A 13,860-nucleotide genomic window follows, 5' to 3' on the forward strand; every position below is an offset into this window, starting at 1 on the left:
TAAGTGAGTTCCAGGAAAGGCGCAAAGCTACACAGAGAAACCCTGTCTCGAAAAACCAAAAAAATAAAATAAAATACATTTATCCAATCAGAATAACAAGCAATTAAGGAAATTACTGTTAAATAACTATAACATAAAACTTGATTTTTCTTCCCTAGACTGAAGTGAAAACTTCATTTGAAAGTTGTGCTCAGGCTGACAAGCTGGCTCAGAGGTTAAGAACACTGGCTGTTCTTCCAGAGGTCCTGAGTTCAGTTCCCAGCAACCACATGGTGGCTCACAAACTATCTGTAATGAGATCTGGCTCCCTTTTCTGGCCTGCAAGGATACAGGCAAATAGAACACTGTATACATAATAAATAAATAAATGAATAAATAATTTTTTTAAATAAATAAATAAATGAATAAATAAATTTTTTTTAAAGAAAGTTGTGCTCATGAGGTCTGATAGATTGTTTAGTTGATGCTATGGATTTCCTTAATGATAGTTTTTAATTGCAGCACACATTAGTGGTTTGTAGAGAAGATCATGCTATAAAATAATGTTTACTAAAAAAAAAAATAAAAATAATAATATCCTTGTATGAAAGAACAAGGTCACATCAGTGAGCCTGGTGCTGTTGGGGATCTTAGGGGTTGTATTGCTAATGGGAAGGTGGCTCACTGTTCCTCTTGTACTTAAACTCACTGATACCATTGGGATCAGCTTACTGGTTCCCTAGAGACCCTCAGTGTACTCTTTGACAGCTACTTAAGAGTAGAGGCAATCAATGACTGCCAGTTATCTTTAGAGGAAATACAGAGCCCTGACTCATTAAGATTTATTCAATTTGGTTAAAGTAAAAGAGAATTTTTACATATTTCTCTTTAGCTCTGCATAGAGGTTGAAACAGTAAGAGAAACTTATGTCTAAATAGGGTCAAGTTAATGTAATTATTTGTCCTATTAATAAAATAAGACACATTAAGCAGACCAATAAAGACAATTTTAACTGACCATGTGAAGAAAATGTCATATCTTAAAACATAGCATTTAAGCCAGAAGAGGTCTTGTTAGATCATTGACATCAATTTTAATAGACTACTCTGAGAAATTCTAAATTTATCCTGATATGTAAAAATAAAACAAATCAATTATTATCAATGATTATATTAGTAGTGTTGTTGAGTATTTCAATCCCTTGTTTTTTCCTACCTCTTTATTCTGTAAATACACAGAACACTCACTGAATACCAAATATTCTTTCAAATATGAAAAGATTACATAGGATCCACATAAAAACAAAAAGCCAGAATATTTTCTTCATTAAAAATATTTACATTGAGCCAGACAGTGGTGGTGCACGCCTTTAATCCTAGCACTCCAGAGGCAGAGCCAGGTGGATCTCTGTGAGTTCGAGGCCAGATTGGTCTACAGAGTGAGATCCAGGACAGGCACCAAAACAACAAAGAGAAACTGTCTTGAGAAAAAAACAAAACAAAAACAAAAACAAAAAAAAAAACATTGTGATGTTCACTTCCAGTGATTTTGGATTCACATTGACAGATGGCACTTGAACAACTTGATCACTGCAGGGGAAAAGGCTGTACAATAATTTTCAGGAATTTGGCAATAAGAAGAGTAGAGGTGTAATGATCAAAAATAAAGGTAAATGCTACAATAATGATGATTTGTCAGATTTCTGATTACAAATTGTCAAGCTACAATATTTTAACAGACATCTTTGTTGAGTTAGAGATAAAGTAGCTGAGTATTAATCTATGAGACCATGATGAAAAAATAATAAATTTAAGTTCAGAAAGAAAGGAGAAAAGAAGAATGTATACATACCAATCAATTAAATCTTCATAGCAGTAGAGTTAGTTTTAATTATCAGCTTAATACAATCTAGGCTCACTTGGGAAGAGAGTCTCAGTAAGGTATAATCTAGATAAGGTTGGCCAGTGAGCATGTGGAGGATTATGTTAATATGAGGTGAAAAGACCTGGGCTACTGTGGGTGGCACAGTTCCCTGCACAAGAGATCTCAGGTCATTTAAGAGTGGAGAAACTTGCATTTGGGGGGACAGTATGGAAACCTAGTGTCTTCCTTGGTAGACTGTGACCTGGAATTGGGAGCCATATAAACTCATGTTCCCCTAAGTTGCTTTTGTCAGAGTATTTTATCGGGGCAGCAGGAAAAACTAAGACACACAGCAACAAGAAACATTAACATTGCCATCAGTAAGAATTTAAGAAAAAAAAAAAAAAAAAGACTTGCAATAAAAGACCCACTACAGCATACAGCACCACAATCCTGTGAAAATTAAGGTTTCCTTGATTTCTTGATTCATTTCTAACTAAGTACACATTGAAGACAAACAACAGGAATTGAAATAGCGTGGACTTAAGTGCTGTGGGAAGTTCTGTATGGCAAATGTGTTGCTAATTAGTCGATAAATAAAACACTAATTGGCCATTGGCTAGGCAGGAAGTGTAGGCGGGCAAGGAGGAGAATAAAGCTGGGAAGTGGAAGGCTGAGTCAGAGAGACACTGCCAGCCACCACGAGGACAAGCAGCATCATGTGAAGGTGCCGGTAAGCCACGAGCCATGTGGCAAGGTATAGATCTATAGAAATGGATTAATTTAAGCTGTAAGAACAGTTAGCAAGAAGCCTGCCACGGCCATACAGTTTGAAAGCAACATAAGTCTCTGTGTTTACTTGGTCGGGTCTGAGAGGCTGTGGGACTGGCAGGTGAAAGAGATTTGCCCTGACTGTGGGCCAGGCAGGAAAACTCTAGCTACACTTAAGACGCTAATATTTATTTATTAGAAATATTTATTAACTGTAGCAAAAAATTCTAATTAGTGAGTTGTTACTTTCCAAAAGGATTATTCAAAAAGCCTTATATATAGACAGATAAAACTATTCTTTACCTAAGTTTTCCCTAACCTTATCCTAATGAAAAACAAAACTAAGTTGTTAAAGAATCAAACTTACTACAAGAAATTTAATTATATGTAGAAAAATGAAGAACCACTTGTGAAGGGTTGTAACACAGTTCAGGAAGGCAGGCTCACAAGTGCAATATTCATAAGATAATGAGGAACTTCTTAGGTCGATGCTATCTCAATTCCTTTGGTTTTGTCTTCAATGTGTACCTGGTTAGAAATGAATCAAGAAATCAAGGAAACCTTAATTTTACAGGATTGGGGTGCAAATGTTCTTCATAATTCTGACTAATGAAAATTCTCATGTTTCTTGTTGCTTTGTTTCATATATTGTGTGTGTATATATATATATATATATGGCAGTTTTTTTCTCTCATGAAATTTTTATTGATACATTTTTATTGATACATTCTTGTACACACATACACACACACACACACACACACACACTCACATGCACACACACATTAGAATGGATCAGGTGCCAACAAAATCACTTAAGAAATCCCAAATCATGTTTCAAAGAGAAAGTAAACATTGAGATGATGAACACCGAAGAACTGGTTGAATGTAAAGGAAGGAGTGACTAAACTATAGAATATTTCAAGCAAAGAATTTGACAATAAGGTCTATTCTAAGTTTATAATTCAAGACTGGAACTATATGAGTGCTTAAATGAGAAAAACATAATGAACAGGAGTTTTGTGAAGAAAAGCCAGAAAGTTAGATATTCCTTAGGAATCAGCTCCCTAGGAGTGGCTTTTCCTTATAATTCAAGAAAAAGACTATTTGATTTATAATTTATTAAATAATTCAAATTAAGCCCGGCGGTGGTGGCGCACGCCTTTAATCCCAGCACTCGGGAGGCAGAGCCAGGCGGATCTCTGTGAGTTCGAGGCCAGCCTGGACTACCAAGTGAGTTCCAGGAAAGGTGCAAAGCTACACAGAGAAACCCTGTCTCGAAAAACCAAAAATAAATAAATAAATAAATAATTCAAATTGTCCATATAAAAATATAGTGGTCCTAATGAGTAACGTAAACTGAAAGTGCTAAGACTTCAAAGTTTGTTAATACCAAAACATGTTCTAAAAAATAGTTGTATGGCTGGACTCAGTCATTGCATGGCTATATTGTATAATATCGTGTATTTATTAACCTTCATAACAGTTTTTTCTATAATTTTGAATTCATCCACAGTCCCTACTCAATCTGTGAAAGCAAAACAATGAACGTAAGAATTTTATTAACATTCATGTTGCATGAAAGTTTTTTACCTTCATATTTATTTCTTCTAGTGAGAAATAAGTCATAGCCATTCTGTACTTCTAGTTTGACGTCGTCTTATATCCTACAGAAATGTAAATCCATTACCTTGAAAAATAACACATCACTTCTTTTTTGTCCTTTTACTTTCAATTTCACTAGAGCCAGATGATCATGCCATCACAAAAAAACTGAAATAAAGCAAAGTAAGAAAACAAAACCTCACAGAGTGAGTAAGTAGGTGTGGAAAAGTCACTGGAACCCATTGTCCCCAGGGAATGTTGCTAACCACACAATTGAGTATGTACAGTGAAGGATTAATTTACATATCACGTTGATATAATTGTGTGCTCATTGTGACAGGTAAGCCCATTCCATTTGCCAGAATGTTGCTCATGCCCTTTTCCCTAGGCATTCTGCTGCTGCCTCTCAACGTCTGTCAGCATCCCTATTAGTGGTAAAGGTCAGCCAGGTTCCTGTTGAGTTCCATGTGAATATCATTTGTTAATTTCCTTAGAACAGTAAAACACTGAGCAAGTATTTCAAGAACTTTACTAGTCTTGAGTCCTCAGGAATATTTTGTGTTATAAAGAACAAAATGACTAGCACATATATAATGCTTTATTCAAAGCAAATCACATATATTACATAAGCAGATCTCTTGTAGGAAAAACAATCTATGAAACTAAATGTTTTCTTACAAAGTAAATTTTAAGGAATACCAGTAAGAATGATGAGGCTTTCAAATTGCATATTTTCTAGAGTAATATGAATATTTAAAACTCCTCTTATTATATTTTCTTCAGAAGCACTCAGATGTCTAAAAATGCTTTGAAATATAGCAGAGATTTTCTCTAAAACATTCTGCCTTTATGGGAGATTAATTTTCACTAAGTTATAAAAGATGATCTTCTTGGGGATGTATGCTTCTCCAGAAAAGTATTTTCAATACAAATATTTATTAGTACGAAATGGTTAGAGGACAGAATTTTCTAATTAATTCAGAAGTAAGGAATGTTCTAACATTGTTTAGACCTTCAAAGGTATAGGCAAGCTGCCTAAAATATTCTAAAAGTTATTTGAATTGATCAGGCTATGGACAACTATCTCAGTTGTAATATTTTAAAGTTCTTTCCAGATTCAGTTACAATATTCCACTAAAGGGAGAGAGAATTCTATTACATTTGTTTTCTGATTGGGTTTAGAGGTAATAGAATTCAAGGAAAATATTAATTTCCTAACAGTTAAAAATAAAATTCAGCTTCTATATGGAAGGCAGAAGCATTAGAAGTTTTGATGTATTTAAGATGATATGTTTTAGAAACACAATTATTTACACTGTGAAGTTAGTTTTGTTCAGAATAATAGAATGGGAGCAGGTTCACAAGGGTGTATCAGTGTCAATATGAACGTAATTTACTGTTCACAACACATCCCAGGAGTCCACAGATGGCCTGAAAAAACAGGCTAGCCCCCTGCCAGTCTCACAGGGTTACCGAGATTAGCAGGAAATGCATTTGTCTTCTCAATTAATTCATTTGGCTAAATCAGCATTACTTGTCATTTCAATGCAAGAGTATATATTTAGCAGTCACTTCTTTTATTCACTATAAGTGAAATAACCTTTTTTCCAGAATTAAAAAAAAAGAATATTTTTTTAAGTGACTGATTTTCAAATCAGGTTTTTAAAACATAAGCAACTTCAAATGGAAAATGTTTCCTGGAAATAGCAATTCTGTTTAGCAAAAAGTATTTAAATCATGATAAAGGAAAGTAGTTCTACATAGTGTAGACACTCAAGAGGGTGTTTTTGACATGTTTTAAAGTTTCAGATCAATTACTGTCAGCACACACACACACACACACACACACACACAGGCACACACACACACACATGCACGCACACGCACACACACACATGCACACACACACTCGCACTCACACACCACTGTATTTGCTCCAATCACCAGGGAGCCTACCTGTGCTCCATCTGCTCAGATGTCTTCCTGTCCAAAACTGAGAATTCTGGGTGGTCGTTTTCAGTTAAAAATAATTCATGATTTGGATTCCCGAGAGATAATGCTGCTCACTCAGTGTGCCAGCTTTTGAGAAGTTCTGAATCATTTCTAGTGACAGGCATCTGACTTGCCCTTTTCGGATCTGAAGTTAGTTGTCTTCCATTTAATGCTGTCAGATTTTTAATGGCCTCATTTTATTACTCTAGGGACTAATGTGTGATCTTTGTGTGCACAGCCTCATTATATGAATAAGCTTGGTAACATGTGAAGTATAATCAGCCTTTGAAATTAGCTTAAAACGATGTATTTGTAGCATATTTTATCTCATTATAACTTTTATACTTCAAGTTTCTAAAATAAGTGTTCTTAACATGATACTTTCTGTAGCACCTTGGTACCTTTTGATATGCTTAGGATTATTTTTGTATTTTGTAATGTAAATAGAGTGAACATTAACGTCTATTTAAGAAGTAATTCACGTGAAGAAAATATTTGCAAATATCATAAGTTATATTGATATAACTGCTAAAGTTAATCGTTTTCTTTTGAATGGCTACATTAATTCAGATGTGTGATTTTTTATTTATAAGTTATTTACAACTATCACTTCTGACAAAAAAACCAAACTGAACATATAATTTCACAAGAGTGAGTTACAATTATATGCACCATATATAACATAGTATAAATGCTTTGGGAAAAATAACAAAGGAATATTTTTTTTTTAGTTGTAGTTTTTGGTGTAAGTTATACAGTTATTGATTTTGCCTGTTTGAACCTATATTTGGTTTCAGATAGACCACGTTTTTCATTTTAGCTGTAAGAATGAGCAAATCACTTAGAAATTAGGAACTTTAACTTCTTAAGTGCAATTTATTTATCTTTAAAAATATGATAAAGGTAAATTCTCATGGGGAGTTTCAATGTTCGAATTGCACAGTGTCTGTGAAGATTTAACAGTGTAGGGCAGGTTCTTCACACCTTTAAAACTTAGGTACTGTTATCATCCTTGCATGTCACTGGTGCTGTTGATCATGATATACTCTGTTTTGTTTTGTTTTTCCCTTTCATGTAGCACATAGTGCCATGATCCAGTTAGTTCTTTTATGTTTGATTGCCATTCCATTAAAGATTAAATTTAGCTCACGTACTCTACAAACCAGTTACATGTTTTATCTTTTTTAATGTTAACGTGTTTGTAAATATTCAGTGTTTGAGAGACTGGTGTTCAGAGCTGACTGGTATAACTTTCTGTGTGTCCTGGGCTTTGCATTCTTTGGATAACAATTAAATTTTTAAAGAACTTTAATAATTAAAGTTAGGAACCCACATTACATAGAAAATATTTGCCAGAGTATGAAAAAAAAAAAAACTTTTGTTTCCCACAGATTTACTATTTAAATGAAAAACCCTATCATTTCTTTTTGCAAAAGGCTGGTAGCAAAAGTATATAATCTTAGTTCTGATATAACGGTATTTGGAAAAGGGAAAAAGAATCACCATATTTCCAGGGAGATCAGATTTATCTTTTGAAAACTAAACAAGCTCAATGTGATTCATGGTACAGAAGACCGATGCAATCTAACCTTTCTGTGACACTTTATAGAAAATAATGAGCTCCATCTCTGTGGTTTCCTAAATATATGGTATCATTAAATAGCATCTTTAGCTTCTCGGAGATTTAATATTGTAGCTGTAAGATAAGTGTAATCAGGAAACAACTTTCTAGCTTATGAAAATCAAATAAAACTGAATATACAAGTGACATAAAATATGTGAAAGCTTATAAAATACTATATGTAATAGTTACTGTAAGTATAATAGATGTGGCATGTCTTATACCATGACATAGTTTAAGGCCAAGATTTTAGTAGGAATATATATATAATCACGCAGGTAGGTTTGTGTATATAGGTGGGTGAGACCTTCACATATAGTGAGTGCTTATATTCTGTATTTACTTCCAGTTATACTCATTAAATTATATGCAAGCTTATTTAAACTTCTTCCATTTTTTATTGTTTATGCTCCTCATAGGGAAATTGTGGTTCTCATTTATCTTTATTTCCATTGTAACCCAAGAGGAAGTCCAGCAATAGAAAGAGAGTTCTGTTTCACACTTGTTAGCAATCTCTTCCAGGTGAGCTAACACTGAAATGCGTAATATCTGGTGGCCTGTCATTCATGCTTGCTTTTCATTTGTTCACTCAATATCTTGTGTCCATTATTTTGCTAAAACTCCAAGGACAATTAGATCCTCTCTCACATATACTCCTATGTTGCATGCAAAGAACTTGGGGTTGTTCTAGCAGCTGAGGAACTCAATATTTTATGAGGCCATCTTTAGGTATTATCAGATCTGGTGAGTGGATGGATGGGGTGACAGGCTTATTCAGAAGAAACTCCCCAAGTCTGCCCCTATAAAATATACCAATGACATATGTTTGAATAAATTTTCTACTTAGCAAGAAGTCAAAGACGTTTAAGGTACTGATGTGAAAAAGAAGACTTTCATCCCAAAGGCAGAGCAACTGATCCTTTAAATGCTGAGTCTTTCTCATAGTGTGCCTTTGCTGGGATGGTGCTGCTTAGCTTACAATGCTCCTTTTGCAAGTACTAGCTTTTGCATTGTCAAAGGTGCAATTTAAACTTGAGAAAAGAGGTGATAATGAAATTTACCTAGTTTCTTAAACAACAGAGAAACATAGATCTCTGTAAATCTGTATCTTTGTTGTCAAGGTCTTAATCTGTACTAAAAAAAATTAAGTATTTGGTTAGAAACAGAATTGGTTGGTTGGTTCTCTGTTAGTCCTTTATCTGTGCTTTCCTGAAATGAATAGATCCTGGGACTGTTGAATACTGTTGACTGAGTAGAAAGGAAAGACATTACTCCTACTGGGCTGCCTTAGCAATGTGCTGCAGACTAAGTTAGGAGCTGGAGCAGCACAGCTGGACTGCCCTATGGTTCTGGAGTCAAGTCCTGGACACTGTTATTCCCCTTTGTGTAGTGGATGGAAGACACTGTTCCATACTTCTTTCTTAATCCCCTTTGTGTAGTGGATGGAAGACTCTGTTCTATGCCTCTTTCTTGTTTTTTTTTTTTTTTTTTTTTTTTTTTTTTTTTTTTTTTTTTTTTTTCGAGACAGGGTTTCTCTGTGTAGCTTTGCGCCTTTCCTGGAACTCACTTGGTAGTCCAGGCTGGCCTCGAACTCACAGAGATCCGCCTGGCTCTGCCTCCCGAGTGCTGGGATTAAAGGCGTGCGCCACCACCGCCCGGCTATGCCTCTTTCTTAACCCTTTTTGTGTAGTGGATGGAAGACACTGTTCCATGTTTCTTTCATATCTTTGAGTGTTTTCTGGAAGTCTTTGGCAATTTGAGACACGCCACCAAAATCTCTGTCCCAATATCCATTCAGCTTTATCCTTGTACACATATGCATACAAATTTTCCCTTTTTATGTTTAAGGTATATGGCATCATGGGCTATGTTTCTTAATTACCTTATCATCACAAAGTATAATATCCTGGTGTACTGAACTTAAGAACTTCAGCACATGAATCTGGTCACACACACTTCAATCCATAAAAATCCTCAAATTTAAAATACACTGTCTTTAATGAATCTTCAGTATGGCCTGCTCTGAATTTTTCTTTAGTTATTCATCATGGGTCACCCAATTCTTTACCATCTTTCTTGTAGTCAAATTCTGGTGTTCTCTCCAGTCACCAACACTAAAAGCCAGTCATGTTTGTTTTAATAGGGAAAAATCATACTTGCTCATATTTATTCATATAGTTTATTAGGAATAAAAGCTGATTAAAACATAAACTATAAGCAATTAATGGTTACTGTTTTATGACTTTAACAAAAACTAGCTTTTGGTTCTTCAGAGTACTAAATTATCATTTATATATATTTATCATGTAGTAGATAGCAGCTAATTTTAGGAGATCTTATACCTACACAGATTTTTATATTTCCTTCTTATGTTGTAAATATGCTTTAACAAACTTTTGTTTAAATGATAACTTATTAAGCAAGTCAATGGACATAGACAAAGCTAATAAACAAAGCTTGTTCTCCTAGCATTGTATTCTTAGTCATTTTTCTTTAAGCTGAGGTCTCTTTCTTACAGTGGGGTCCCTCATGCCCTTTCTGTACATTGTGTTATCAGAAACAGGCCATATGCTTTAACTGACTTAATGGAAAAACATTTTATAATGCAGTAACATTTCCAAGCTATAACCATTATACGCGAGGAATAAAAGGAACATGTGTTGTCCTTACTTCCCTCCCAACCACTGAGAATAATTAACAAAGATGATAATCAGGGAAAACAAAAGTTTATAATAATTGTCCTGTTATCTGCTATATGTCTGGCAAAGAAATTTTGAGATCAAAAGATAACTTAAGGCATTTTTAATTTTCTCATATTTGCACATGAATTAACTTGGATCTAAATTAGATTCTGTACACATGATATTTCCTTAGTATAAAACTAACTTATTTTCACTATTTTAATTATCTACAATATTTCTAATTGATATTATAATGAATATGACATGTCTTTTCTTCCTTATAGAAATTTAATTCTGAGAAGTAAAAAGTAAGTTAATTCACAACTTTTTTAAAAAAATGAAGAACTTTGTTGCAGATGAGATAAGACAGTGCTCATTGATATTTTTTGTGTATCTTCCCATTCTGTTCTTACAAGGGAAACACTACTGACAGCCCATGTTAAAAGATAACTGACGGAAAACAAGCCCTGGAAGTTAGGCAGAAAGCCCTTCTGAGAGATTTATAGACAGACTTCCCTGGAGCCATTGTTGACGTTTCAGGGATTAAAAACCTAAAGACCCTTTCCCCTCTCTGGAGAGTAGTTATTTCTGTCCCAGAGCAAATATCACTTTATTTCCATCTCTACAGAGGTAGATGCTTGTCTTATTATTATTATTATTATTATTATTATTATTATTATTATTAAGAAATTTTCTATTCATTTTACATACCAGCTACAGACCCTTCCTCCCTTCCCTCTTCCTGTCCCCAGCCTCCCCCCCCCCCCCAGTCAGGAAGGCAATAAAGGAGCAGATTAGACAGGAAGAGGCTCTCTCTTTTTTTAATAAATATTTTTATTTTATAATTAATTTAATTTTACATATCAGCCACAGATTCCCCTGTCCTCCCTCTTCCCACCCTCCAGCCTTCCCCTCCAATCCACCCCCCCATTCCCACCTCTTCCAAGGCAAGGTCTCCTGTGGGGAGTCAGCAAGCCTGATAGATTCAACTGAGGCTTATCCAAGCCCCTCCCTCTGCACCAAGGCTGTGTAAGTTGTTCTACCATAGGCAATGAGCTCCAAAAGCCTGCTCATGTCCTAGGGATGGATTCTGATCCCACTGCCAGGGGGCCTCTTAAGCAGATTAAGCTACACAACTATTTTGCTTATGCAGAGGGCCTAATCCACAGCTATTGGTCCACAGTTCATGAGTTCCCACTAGTTTGGTTTGGTTGTCTCTGTAGGTTTCCCCATCATGATATTAATGGCCCTTGCTCATAGAATCCCTCTTCTCTCTTTTCCACTGGACTCCTGGAGCTTGGCCTGGTGCTTGGCTATGGATCTCTGCATATGCTGATCTTATTTAAGCTTCCAAGTTTCATTGGATGGAGTGACCCTCCTTGGAAACACACCCTATAATACACAGACCTGACCATCTGCACTCACGCACTCACCACATGAGGATTTGGTACATGCAGAACTGACAGCATTCTTTCTTAGTGATTTAAGCCGTCTTTCTTTCAGAGAAAGCTTTATTCTCACACACTCCACAACTGTATGTACACAACTCCATAGTACTATACAATTAAAGTGAAAGCAACATGTCAAATCATTTTTCATAATTTCACATCATTACATAAAATATTGAAAGGAAATATAAGAAAGGATGATTGTGTTTAAGTATCTTATGTAGTGGTAAAGCTAATTATAATTTAAAATGCAAAAGTGTAGACTTTTTTTTTTACAGGAATGATTCAGATGTACATAGATGAACATAGGCCATTGTCATAATTTTCATATGAAAAGTGCTGTTTAAAAACAATGTTGTGAAATAATAATCTGGTACATGTTAAATACAATTTATGTTTGTAATGATATTTGTGGATATTCTAATCTGCATGAAGAGACTACAAAACAAAATCTAATAAGGCAAATAAGAGTCATGCAAAGGTAGATATTAGCTAGTTGCTTATGTGCTAAGAAATTTAATGACTACAGGAGTCACTTGTGAATTAGAATTTGCAAGATTTAATAAATATAGATCAAAAGTTACTAACTCTTAATATGTGTTAAAGTTAGATGAAATAATTGGAAGCAACAAGATTGTTCTTTGTACAGAGAAATCAATAGAAAGAACAAATCTCAATAAGCATTGATAATGACACTACTAGGCTAAACTGTTTATCTGTTTGTGACTCTATTACTGTTCCTATTTGGTTGAATACTCATGGATTCTTCCCAAGAACAGCTAAAGCTACTAAGCTCTTCATTACACTGAGTAGTGACTATGGCAGTTTGAATGAGAAATGACCCCCATAAGATCATATATTTCAATACTGGGTCCCTAGTTGGTGGAAAGGTTTTGAAAAAATTAGGACTTATAGCCTCCTGGAGTGAGCGTTGAAGTCCAAAAGTCCACGCTCAACCCAGTGTTTCTCTTTCTCTGCCTCCGATTTGTAGATAAGATGTAAGCTCTTTCTATTGTCCCAGCGCCGTGCCAGTCTGCTGCCATGCTTGCTGCCATGATGGTCATGGTCTCACTCTGTGAAACAGTATACAAGCCCCCAATTAAATTCTTTCATTTACACATTGCCTTGGTTATGATGTCTCTACATAGTAAAAGAACAGTAACCAGGATGGTGAGCTATAGCTATGAATAGAAATGATCACTGTGGCATCTCTTCAATAAACAATATTTCTATTAGTGTCTTCATTCTGACATATCACATACTGAAGCCTTAAATCGTGTACCCATAAACTACCATCAATTAAGAGGAGTGTCACAGCAGAGTGAAGTACCACTACAGAAACATGCAGTGTTGCTTAGAGTTCCAGGAGTGTGATCTTCCATCTTATCCTAACAGCAGAGAGTGCTTAAAGAGCAGGAGGATCATTTTTATCATGTCTTGTTAGCCTTAAAGTTGGTAAAATATGTTTAAATGCTTGTATTAGTCAGGGTTCCCTGGAATAACAGAACTTGTAGAACGAATCTCTATATAAAAAGATAAAGGGAATTTATTAGAGTGACTTATAGACTGTGATCCAGCTAGTTGAACAATGGCTGCCTACATATAGAAGGTCCAAGAATCCAGTAGTTGTTCAGTCCATGAGGCTGGATGTCTCTGCTGGTCTTCAGTATATGACAGAATCCCAAAGAAGTAGACTGTAATGTCAGTGAAGGAATGGACTTGCTAGTGAGGGCAAGAGCAAGCATGCAAAGAGAGACAGCTTCCTTCATCCATGTCTATTTTTATTTAAAAAAAAGTTTATTCATTTTACATAACAACCACAGATCCCCCTCTCATCCCTCTTTCTGCTCCTCTCCCACCGTGCCCCCATCCCCCATACCCTCCTCCAAAAGGGTAAGTC

The sequence above is a fragment of the Peromyscus eremicus genome, chromosome 3 (assembly GCF_949786415.1).
Source record: "Peromyscus eremicus chromosome 3, PerEre_H2_v1, whole genome shotgun sequence".
In the NCBI taxonomy this organism is placed as follows: domain Eukaryota; kingdom Metazoa; phylum Chordata; class Mammalia; order Rodentia; family Cricetidae; genus Peromyscus; species Peromyscus eremicus.